Source organism: Artemia sp. Qi Xiang Cuo, chromosome 19, assembly GCF_049724085.1.
Source record: "Artemia sp. Qi Xiang Cuo chromosome 19, ASM4972408v1, whole genome shotgun sequence".
Classification (NCBI taxonomy): domain Eukaryota; kingdom Metazoa; phylum Arthropoda; class Branchiopoda; order Anostraca; family Artemiidae; genus Artemia; species Artemia sp. Qi Xiang Cuo.
In genome coordinates, this window is record NC_142812.1 from 27,412,980 (window position 1) to 27,425,891 (window position 12,912).

At 33.0% G+C, this 12,912-nt stretch overlaps 1 protein-coding gene across 1 annotated transcript in view; it reads right to left on the reverse strand.

Annotated features, from left to right (window-relative positions):
* LOC148940679 (uncharacterized) overlaps positions 1 to 12,912 on the reverse strand; it is a 112,686-nt gene that overhangs the window by 67,581 nt on the left and 32,193 nt on the right. The gene's annotated exons all lie outside the window — the stretch shown is intronic.

Sequence of the window (12,912 nt, forward strand, 5' to 3'; positions counted from 1 at the left end):
AACTCTTGCATTTCAACGAAAGAAATTCAAAATGAACTTTGAAAAATCAAGAAAATGTAACTGTGACAAGGTAAACCACAACCAAACACTACTGAAATATTCCAACTCTTGCATTTCAATGAAAGAAATTCAAAATGAACTTTGAAAAATCAAGAAAATGTAACTGTGACAAGGTAAACCACAACCAAACACTACTGAAATATTCCAACTCTTGCATTTCAACGAAAGAAATTCAAAATGAACTTTGAAAAATCAAGAAAATGTAACTGTGACAAGGTAAACCACAACCAAACACTACTGAAATATTCCAACTCTTGCATTTCAACGAAAGAAATTCAAAATGAACTTTGAAAAATCAAGAAAATGTAACTGTGACAAGGTAAACCACAACCAAACACTACTGAAATATTCCAACTCTTGCATTTCAACGAAAGAAATTCAAAATGAACTTTGAAAAATCAAGAAAATGTAACTGTGACAAGGTAAACCACAACCAAACACTACTGAAATATTCCAACTCTTGCATTTCAACGAAAGAAATTCAAAATAAACTTTGAAAAATCAAGAAAATGTAACTGTGACAAGGTAAACCACGACCAAACACTACTGAAATATTCCAACTCTTGCATTTCAACGAAAAAAATTAAAAATGAACTTTGAAAAATCAAGAAAATGTAAGTGTGACAAGGTAAACCAGAACCAAACACTACTGAAATATTCCAACTCTTGCATTTCAACGAAAGAAATTCGAAATGAACTTTGAAAAATCAAGAAATTGTAACTTTGAAAAGGTAAACCACAACTAAAAAATACTGAAATATACCAACTCTTTCATTTCAACGATATAAATTCTAAATGAACTTTGAAAAATCAAGAAAATGTAACTGTGACTAGGTAAAACACAACCAAACGCCAATGTAATATTTCAACTCTTTAAATTCAATGAAAAAATTCAATAATAACTTTGAATATTCAATAAAATTTAACTGAGACAAGGTAAACAACAACCAAAAACTAAAGAAATAATCCAACTCTTGCATTTCAACGAAAAAAATTCAAAATGAACTTTGAAAAATCAAGAAAATGTAACTGTGACAAGGTAAACCATAACGAAACACAACTGAAATATTCCAACTCTTGCATTTCAATGAAAGAAATTCAAAATGAACTTTGAAAAATCAAGAAAATGTAATTGTGACAAGGTAAACCACAACCAAACACTACTGATATATTCCAACTCTTGCATTTCAACGAAAGAAGTTAAAAAAGAACTTTGAAAAATCAAGAAAATGTAACTGTGACACGGTAAACCACAACCAAACACTACTGAAATATTCCAACTCTTGCATTTCAACGAAAGAAATTCAAAATGAACTTTGAAAAATCAAGAGAATGTAACTGTGACAAGGTAAACCACAACCAAACACTACTGAAATATTCCAACTCTTGCATTTCAACGAAAGAAATTCAAAATGAACTTTGAAAAATCAAGAAAATGTAACTGTGACAAGGTAAACCACAACGAAACACAACTGAAATATTCCAACTCTTGCATTTCAACGAAAGAAATTCAAAATGAACTATTGAAAAATCAAGAGAATGTAACTGTGACAAGGTAAACCACAACCAAACACTACTGAAATATTCCAACTCTTGCATTTCAATGAAAGAAATTCAAAATGAACTTTGAAAAATCAAGAGAATGTAACTGTGACAAGGTAAACAACAACGAAACACTACTGAAATATTCCAACTCTTTCATTTCAACAAAAGAAATTCAAAATGAACATTGAAAAATCAAGAAAATGTAACTGTGACAAGGCAAACCACAACGACACACTACTGAAATATTCCAACTCTTGCATTTCAACGGAAGAAATTAGAAATTAACTTTCAAAAATCAAGAAAATGTAAATGTGAGAGGGTAAACCACAATAAATCACTACTGAAATATTCCAACTCTTGCATTTCAACGAAAGAAATTCAAAATGAACTTTGAAAAATCAAGAGGATGTAACTGTGACAAGGTAAACTACAACAACACACTACTGAAATATTCCAACTCTTGCATTTCAATGAAAGAAATTCAAAATTAACTTTGAAAAATCAGGAAAATGTAACTGTGACAAGGTAAACCACAACCAAACACTAAACAAATAATAAAACTCTTGCATTTCAACGAAAGAAATTCAAAATTAACTTGGATAAATCATGAAAATGTAACTGTGACAAGGTAAACCACAACCAAACACTACTGAAATATTCCAATTCTTGCATTTCAACGAAAGAAATTAGAAATGAACTTTGAAAAACAAGAAAATGTAAGTGTGACAAGGTAAACCACAACCAAACACTACTGAAATATTCCAACTCTTGCATTTCAACGAAGGAAATTCAAAATGAACTTTGAAAAATCCAGAAAATGTAACTGTGACAAGGTAAACCACAACCAAACACTACTGAAATATTCCAACTCTTACATTTCAATGAAAGAAATTCGAAATGAATTTTGAAAAATCAAGAAAATGTAACTGTGACACGGTAAACCACAACCAAACACTACTGAAATATTCCAACTCTTGCATTTCAACGAAGGAAATTCAAAATGAACTTTGAAAAATAAAGAAAATGTAACTGTGACAAGGTAAACCACAACCAAACACTACTGAAATATTCCAACTCTTGCATTTCAACGAAAAAAATTCAAAATGAACTTTGAAAAATCAAGAAAATGTAAGTGTGACAAGGTAAACCAGAACCAAACACTACTGAAATATTCCAACTCTTGCATTTCAACGAAAGAAATTCGAAATGAACTTTGAAAAATCAAGAAAATGTAACTGTGACAAGGTAAACCACAACAAAACACTACTGAAATATTCCAACTATTGCATTTCAACGAAATAAATTCAAAATGAACTTTGAAAAATCAAGAAAATTTAACTGTGACAAGGTAAACCACAACCAAACACTATTGAAATATTCCAACTCTTGCATTTCAATGAAATAAATTCAAAATGAAATTTGTAAATTAAAGAATATGTAACTGTGACAAGGTAAACCACTACCAAACACTACTGAAATATTCCAACTCTTGCATTTCAACGAAGGAAATTCAAAATGAACTTTGAAAAATCAATAAAATGTAACTGTGACAAGGTAAACCACAACGAAACACAACTGAAATATTCCAACTCTTGTATTTCAACGAAAGAAATTCAAAATGAACTTTGAAAAATCAGGAAAATGTAACTGTGACACGGTAAACCACAACCAAACACTACTGAAATATTCCAACTCTTGCATTTCAACGAAAGAAGTTCAAAATGAACTTTGAAAAATCAACAAAATGTAACTGTGACACGGTAATCCACAACAATACAATACTTACATATTCCAACTCATGCATTTCAAAGAAAAAATTTCATAATGAACTCTTAAAAATCAAGTTAATGTAACTGTGACAAGGTAAACCACAAAAAAACACTACTGAAATATTCCAACTCTTGCATTTCAATGAATAAAATTCAAAATAAACTTTGAAAAATCAAGAAAATGTAACTGTGACAAGGTAAACCACAACGAAACACTACTGAAATATTCCAACTCTTGCTTTTCAATGACAGAAATTCAAAATCAACTTTGAAAAATCAGGTAAATGTAACTGTGACAATGTAAACCACAACCAAACACTACTTAAATAGTCCAACTCTTTCATTACAGATTAATAAATTAAAAATGAACTTTGAAAAATCATGATAATGTACCTGTGACACGTTAAACAACAACCACACACTAGTGAAATATTCCAATTCTTGTATTTCAACGAAGGAAATTCGAAATGAACTTTGAAAAATCAATAAAATGTATCTGTGACATGGTAAACCACAACCAAACACTACTGAAATATTCCAACTCTTGCATTTCAACGAAAGAAATTCAAAATGAACTTTGAAAAATTAAGGGAATGTAACTGTGACAAGGTAAACCATATCGAAACACTACTGAAATATACCAACTCTTTCATTACAAATAAAGAAATTCGAAATTAACTTTGAAAAATCAAGAAAATGTAACTGTGACAAGGTAAACCATAATCAAACACTACTAAACTATTCCAAATCTTGAAATTCAGCGAAATAAATACAATATGAAAATTGAAAAATAAAGATAAAGTAAATTTTACAAGTTAAACAACAACAAAAATATACTCAAAAATTCAAAATATTGAATTTCATCTAATTAAATTCAAGATGAACATTTAAAAATTAAGGGAATGTAACTGTAACAAGGTAAACCACAACGAAACCAAAATTAAATAATCCATCTCTTGCATTTCAACGAAAGAAATTCAAAAGGAACTTTAAAAAATAAAGAGAATGTAACTGTGACAAGGTAAACCACAACCAAACACTACTGAAATATTCCAACTCTTGCATTTCAACGAAAGAAATTCAAAATGAACTTTGAAAAATCAAGAAAATGTAACTGCGACAAGGTAAACCACAACGAAACACTACTGAAATATTCAAACTCTTGCATTTCAACGAAAGAAATTCAAATGAACTTTCAAAAATTAAGAAATTGTAACTGTGACAAGTTAAACCACATCCAAACACTACTGAAATATTCCAACTCAAGCATTTCAACGAAAGAAATTCAAAATGAAATTTGAAAAATTAAGGGAATGTAACTGTGACAGGGTAAACTACAACAGCACACTACTGAAATATTCCAACTCTTGCATTTCAACGACAGAAATTCAAAATATACTTTGAAAAATCAAGAGAATGTAACTGTGACATGTTAAAAAACAACATAACACTAATGGAATATTACAGATCTTTCATTTAAACTAAAGAAATTCAAAATGAACTTTGAAAAATCAAGAAGATGTAAGTGTGATAAGGTAAACCACAACAAAACACTACGGAAAAATTCCAGCTCTTGCATTTCAAGGAACGAAGTAAGAATTGAACTTTGAAAAATAAGGAGATTGTAACTGAGACTGGGAACCCAACAACCAAACACAACTGAAATATTCCAACTCTTTCATTTCAACGAAAGCAATTCGAAATGAACTTTGAAAAATCAAGAAAATGTAAGTGTGACAAGGTAAACCACAACCAAACACTACTGAAATATTCCAACTCTTGCATTTCAACGAAGGAAATTCAAAATGAACTTTGAAAAATCCAGAAAATGTAACTGTGATAAGGTAAACCACAACCAAACACTACTGAAATATTCCAACTCTTACATTTCAATGAAAGAAATTCGAAATGAACTTTGAAAAATCAAGAAACTGTAACTGTGACACGGTAAACCACAACCAAACACTACTGAAATATTCCAACTCTTGCATTTCAACGAAGGAAATTCAAAATGAACTTTGAAAAATCAAGAAAATGTAACTGTGACAAGGTAAACCAGAACCAAACACTACTGAAATATTCCAACTCTTGCATTTCAACGAAAAAAATTCAAAATGAACTTTGAAAAATCAAGAAAATGTAACTGTGACAAGGTAAACCAGAACCAAACACTACTGAAATATTCCAACTCTTGCATTTCAACGAAAGAAATTCGAAATGGACATTGAAAAATCAAGAAAATGTAACTGTGACACGGTAAACCACAACCAAACACAACTGAAATATTCCAAATATTGCATTTCAACGAAATAAATTCAAAATAAACTTTAAAAAATAAAGAAAATGTAAATATGACAAGTTAAACCACAACCAAACACTACTGAAATATTCCAACTCTTGCATTTCAATGAAAGAAATTCAAAATGAACTTTGAAAAATCAAGAAAATGTAACTGTGACAAGGTAAACCACTACCAAACACTACTGAAATATTCCAACTCTTGCATTTCAACGAAGGAAATTCAAAATGAACTTTGAAAAATCAAGAAAATGTAACTGTGACAAGGTAAACCACAACGAAACACAACTGAAATATTCCAACTCTTGCATTTCAATGAAAGAAATTCAAAATGAACTTTTAAAAATCAGGAAAATGTAACTGTGACAAGGTAAACCACAACCAAACACTACTGAAATATTCAAACTCTTGCATTTCAACGAAAGAATTTAAAAATGAACTTTGAAAAATCAAGAAAATGTAACTGTGACAAGGTAACTCACAACCAAACACTACCGAAATAATACAACTCTTGCATTTCAACAAAAGATGTTCAAAATGAACTTTAAAAAATCAAGAAAATGTAACTGTGACAAGGTAAACCATAAACAAACACTACTGAAATATTCCAACTCTTGCATATCAATGAAAAAAATTCAAAATAAACTTTGAAAATTCAAGAAAATGTGACTGTGACAAGGTAAACCACAACGAAACACTACTGAAATATTCCAACTCTTGCATTTCAATGAAAGAAATTCAAAATGAACTTTGAAAAATCAAGAGAATGTAACTGTGACAAGGTAAACCACAACCAAACACTACTGAAATATTCTAACTCTTGCATTTCAACGAAAGAAATTCGAAATGAACTTTGAAAAATCAAGAAAATGTAACTGTGACACGGTAAACCACAACCAAACACTACTGAAATATTCCAACTCTTGCATCTCAACGAAAGAAATTCAAAATGAACTTTGAAAAATCAAGAAAATGTAACTGTGACAAGGTAAACCACAACCAAACACTACAGAAATGTTCCAACTCTTGCATTTCAACGAAAGAAATTCAAGATGAACTTTGAAAAATTAAGGGAATGTAACTGTGACAAGGTAAACCACAACGAAACACAACTGAAATATTCCAACTCTTTCATTTAAAAGAAATAAATTCAAAATGAACTTTGAAAAATCATGAGAATGTAACTGTGACAAGGTAAACCACAACAAAACACTACTGAAATATTCCAACTCTTGCAATTCAATGAAAGAAATTCAAAATGAACTTTGAAAAATCAAGAAAATGTAACTGTGACAAGGTAAACCACAACCAAACACTACTGAAATAATCCAACTCTTGAATTTCAACGAAAGAAATTCAAAATGAACTTTAAAAAATCAGGAAAATGTAACTGTGACAAGGTAAACCACAACCAAACACTACTGAAATATTCCAACTCTTACATTTCAATGAAAGAAATTCAAAATGAACTTTGAAAAATCAAGAAAATGTAACTGTGACACGGTAAACCACAACCAAACACTACTTAAATATTCAAACTCTTGCATTTCAATGAAAGAAACTAAAAATTAACTTTTGAAAAATAAATTATATGTAACTGTGACATGGTAAACAACAACAAAACAATACTTAAATATTCCAACTCTTGCAATTAAATGAAAGAAATACAAAATGAACTTTGAAAAATCAGGAAAATGTAACTGTGACAAGGTAAACCACAACCAAACACTACTGAAATATTCCAACTCTTACATTTCAATGAAAGAAATTCAAAATGAACTTTGAAAAATCAAGAAAATGTAACTGTGACAAGGTAAACCAAACACTACTAAAATATTCCAACTCTTGCATTTCAATGAAAGAAATTCAAAATGAACTTTGAAAAATCCAGAAAATGTAACTGTGACGAGGTAAACCACAACCAAACACTACTGAAATATTCCAACTCTTTCATTTCAATGAAAGAAATTCTAAATGAACTTTGAAAAATCAAGAAGATGTAACTGTGACACGGTAAACTACAACCAAACACTACAGAAATATTCCAACTCTTGCATTTCAACGAAAGAAATTCAAAATGAACTTTGAAAAATCACGAAAATGTAACTGTGACAAGGTAAACCACGACCAAACACTACTGAAATATTCCAACTCTTGCATTTCAACAAAAAAAATTCAAAATGAACTTTGGAAAATCAAGAAAATGTAAGTGTGACAAGATAAACCACAACCAAACACTACTGAAATATTCCAACTCTTGCATTTCAACTAAAGAAATTCAAATGAACTTTGAAAAATCAAGAAAATGTAACTGTGACAAGGTAAACCACAACCAAACACTACTGAAATATTCCAACTCTTGCATTTCAATTAAAGAAATTCAAAATGAACTTTGAAAAATCAAGAAAATGTAACTTTGAAAATGTAAACCAAACACTACTAAAATATTCCAACTCTTTCATTTCAATGAAAGAAATTCAAAATGAACATTGAAAAATCAAGAAAATGTAACTGTGACATGGTAAACCAAAACCAAACACTACTGAAATATTCCAACACTTTCATTTCAACGAAAAAAATTCAAAATGAACTTTGAAAAATCAAGAAAATGTAACTGTGACAAGGTAAACCAAACACTACTAAAAAATTCCAACTCTTGCATTTCAACGAAGGAAATTCGAAATGAACTTTGAAAAATCAGAACTTTGGAGGGGGGAGGGGCCGGGGGGAGGGGGTCATTCTGTGTCTCAATGCACAAAAAAGTATAAAAAATGGGGGAGGGAAGGGGAGGGGAGGAGGAGGGAGGAGGAGGAGGAGGAGGAGGAGGAGGAGGGGAGGGTAGGGGGAGGAGGGGATGGGGAAGGGGAGGAGGAGGGAGGAGATGGAGGGAGAGGGGCCCAACCCATTGGGGTTGGGGTAGGGGACCTCACAACATTGTTCAAATGGAACTTGTGTATTATAAGGACCACAGAGTTTTACCCTCAAATTCTCTTCTAAAATCATCTTTTAAATCCTCTTTTAAAATGTCTCTAACTGTTTCGCCGAAATAATTCCATAACCTGTCTAAAACAGTCTCGCCCAAATAATCCCTAAACGTAAATTCAGCGTGTTCCTTTTGTTTTTGGCATCTCTGCGCTGAGGCATTTCAAATTAATAAGAAACCTGATTCCCGCGCTAAAACAATTCATCGCTAAGATGTTTCTTGGAGAATTGTTTCCATGGCAATGTTTATTAATATCTTTTGGAGTTCGACCAGTAGAACTGTTTCCGAGGCAAAGACATTAATGACTTGGATCTATTCCTGGAGAATCTTTTCTAGGCGAAAATTTTTAAAGTCTGACAGATGATGTCATTGGTTGATTGATCTGTCAAGAAAGGGGAATTAATTTGTTGTTTCTAAGGGGAATTATTGATTCACGATTGGAGAATTGAGGTCGACAGCACAGATGTTCCAAATTTCTGGAAACTCATAACATTTGCCTAGAGCGTGCACTTACAACAACAACAACATCAACACCTTTGGAAATTTAGGTCATTGACCCCATTAACCGCGTGTTCTCCCTAGGGAGGCTATGCCCATATAAGGAGCCCTGTCACGAGATACATTCTTTTGATAACCGAATTTTGTACTGCCACGAGTTATAGGGTCCTTTCTACTAATATTTCTTGTCTACGCTGTTATTATGAAAGTAAAGAGTAACATTGAACCCCACAATGAGCAGAATTTATTCTGTATAGGAGAGGGACTCCCTCTTCCTCATCTGCACCTCCACCTCATGGTCACAGAAACTTATGAGGGCGCTCATTCGATCAGAAATTGAGAGTTCAAGCTCTTTTTTTATAAGTCGAAAGCAATTGGATACCAATCAGCCGCGGGGGGGGAGTATTTTCCAAGGGGTTATTTTCTAAGCGATAATTTTTTGCGGGGGGTGTATTTTCTGGGAGGGGGTACTTTCCGCAGGGGGGGTATTTTACGGGGGGGGGGGTTAAACACCGGCGACCAATCTGGAAATGGCACGGGTGCCTAAGCAAATCAAAAGAAGCAATGTGCACCCGGGTTTTCAAATTATTTTGTTCCTTTGTTTGATCCAAAGTATAATCACCTACGGAACAAGTACTGACAAAACCTATCCTCTCCACACAAAAAAGTGACCCTTTGTATACCTATGCGAACCTGGCAACTAAAAACCATAGTTACACAATTCATGCCGGTCACTCGTCGCCTGAATCACGCTCTAGCATAATTTATTGGCTCGGAGCAAAGTATTTTGGCTCGGAGCGATTAAGTAGTACAGCACTTTGCGTCTAGAGGCGCTGAGGTACGCGGGGTCACTTTTGGAGAGTTTTGTCAGTACTTGTTCCGTAGGTGATTATACTTTGGTTTGATCCCGTGTTCGTTTCTTAGTTTTAACAGGCTTGAACAAAGGTATGGTATCATATCAAAATCAACTGTTAGCTGTTTTGTCTTGAAAAATACAGGTGATTGTTCAGTCATTTTGTTTATATTTTTTTCTGGCATTAATTGGAAAACCCGTAAAGAGTGAACCACTACTTTCAATGGGAATTGTGCATAATGGCACGACGTCATAGAGACAACAATGCGTGATATCCACAAAAAATGTTTTTTTAATCTCATCTTAGTCTAATTTAATCACTTTTCACTCTAGAAAAGGTCACTAGAACTTTTAATTTCCGTTCAAATGAACTCTCTCTCGGTCTTCTAAGGCCATTGGCTCGATACAACAATCACCCCTGGGAAGAACAAATAAGCACGCATCCGTGATCTTTCTTCTGAGATAAAAAAAAATCCCCATTTTTGTAAATAAAAGCTTGAAACCCGTACAAATACAATATAGTTCTATCATATGCTGAAATTGACGGTGAGATCTTAATAAGATTACTTGCGTTTTTGGGGTGTTTCTCTTCTGTTCTGAAATTCAGACAAAATTTTAAAGGTCACTTGGATTCAAGATATTATGAGTTGATACCTTAAAAAAAATGAAAATGTAATTTAAAACAGGCCTAACATTTTAGAATCATAAAAGTTCCGAAAGCTGAGGTATGCCTGACGCCATGATTCTACTGATTCAGTGTTTTCTGATCAAGTTAAACACCAAAAAAAAGTTGAAAATCATTCGCTCCAATATTACGGTATTTGATAATTATAGCACTGAGCACATCAGAGGGGTTTGGATAAAAATATCCGTCCCTCTCTTAAAAAATTATTTCCCCACCCTCCCCCTCATCCCAAATCCCACAATCAATTACTGCCGAGAGTACAAATCTTGGCCCAGATATAGCAATTCCATTGTCGGAAAAAAAGAGTAAACTTCCTTCTTGAAGTAGGGTGACCTTGTGCAGAGCCTTCTCGTTAGTGCTTAGTCATTAATTCAGCTGCATCACATGGTCTGCATTCTATAGAAGACTGAGGTTTCCAACGCATGATTTTTCTTCAAAATGCTTCACGATGATAGTTTCGATTAAAGGCGGAAGTTTTCTAGGAATGTTCGATTTGAAAAGGTCTTTGCACGCCAGTCTGGAAACCTCCCTAATGAATTGAAGCTAATATTTGAGTGTGACAAGTTTTACGGTTGAAAAAGTCTTGGAGCTATGTCAAGTTTACAAAATAGAATTATTATGTGACGCAACTTTAATACTGGTTTAGTCTGCTAAAGGCAAATTCTCAAACTTCCTATCAATAACAGTACTTCCTAAGGCTTAGTTAAACATGATAAATACATAATTATCTCAATCTTAAATCTGCTTCCAAAAAAATAACAAATGTGCCAGCTGCTACGCACTACGTCTCCAGCTGTGCAACTGAGGCAGCATATACTGTTTTGAAACCGAAGACCGAGGAGGGGTTGACTGAGGTACACAATTTCGTACACCTGGGACAGCCGCAGTCCCTTGCTAAAATCTCCTAAAGGTTGAAACTTTTACAATGAAAAAATAACGTATGTTAAGTACAAAAAATTAATTTTACGCGGACAAAAATGCCATATAGCAGTTAGGAAGCTTAGCGAAAGCAAATCCGTAATGAACTCGGAAAAGAGCGCTATTGCTGTGTGCGTTGAAAAGCAGCTTTAAAGCCGGAAACTCGTTCGCAGGAGAGGTCCTCTCAGATCTTAATCCTGATTATGGGGCAAAATTTCAATAAAGTAACGTTCCCCCACTGTTAATGGGAAAACTTATAGAGTTGTAGTTTGACGGTTCAACACGGGAAGATAGAGATTTAAAGCTACTAGCGCCACTGACAGTGTTGTGTCTAGCGACCTCATTAAAAAATAGCAAAAATTCAAAAGAAATTGGATAACCGATGAAATTAGTTCCATAGCTGCAGGATTAAAGCTAAAAATTTCTCTGTAAATGATAATTGGCCCATTTCTTTTCAAACACTAATTTAAAGTCAAAATACAAGCTGCATAAAGCAGGCCTAGTTTAGCTAAGGAGAATCTTGGCAGGTATAGTACAATAGTTCGATTTAAAGAATTCTTCTTTTTCACTTTCCTCTTTATTTTAAAGTACCTGAAAAAATAAGTACAGAGAAATTTTGGGATTGGCAAAGGAAAAGGACACATTTCGACACTAGCGCCAGCCAGTTTCCGTTCTTGTAAGTTTCTCGTACTCCTTGGTTTCTCCTTTATGAAAATTGTGTTCTCTTTGCAGTCTCCAATGAAAGGTAAGGTATTCAGCCTCTTTTTCTTTCTCATTTATTCAATGAGTGGTTAGTTGTCATTCTTCTCTGTTCCAAAATTGAATGCCTTTAAGATTTAACTGAATATACTACAGCTTTATGCTGGTAAATTCGATCCCTATTGATCAACTTGGTTTCAGCTGTCTTTTTGGACACGAGTCAAGGATACGAATTTGAAGGCTGATACTAACAAGGTTTTGTATTGGCAAGTTCGCAAGTTTCAGTAGCGTTATGTTACATCTAATTCAGAAGACACGTGAAAAGCCCACTAGGAGCTTTTCTTGGGTATATTCTCTTTTTTTTAAAGACTTTATTGAGCAAATAAAAACATGTTTGAATAAGATTGTTCATTGTCATTTAAGAGAAAAATCTGTGTATGAGCAAAAAAAAAAGAATGACGGTTCGATTTGAGTGTTTCTATTTTTCAAGAGTAAACAAAAGACGAGTTTCATTTTGTATATTCTACACGCTTAGATTAGTATATACTCTGTCGGCATAATCAGACTAGAGGGAAAAAAATACAGCAACGGTGAAAATACGGCA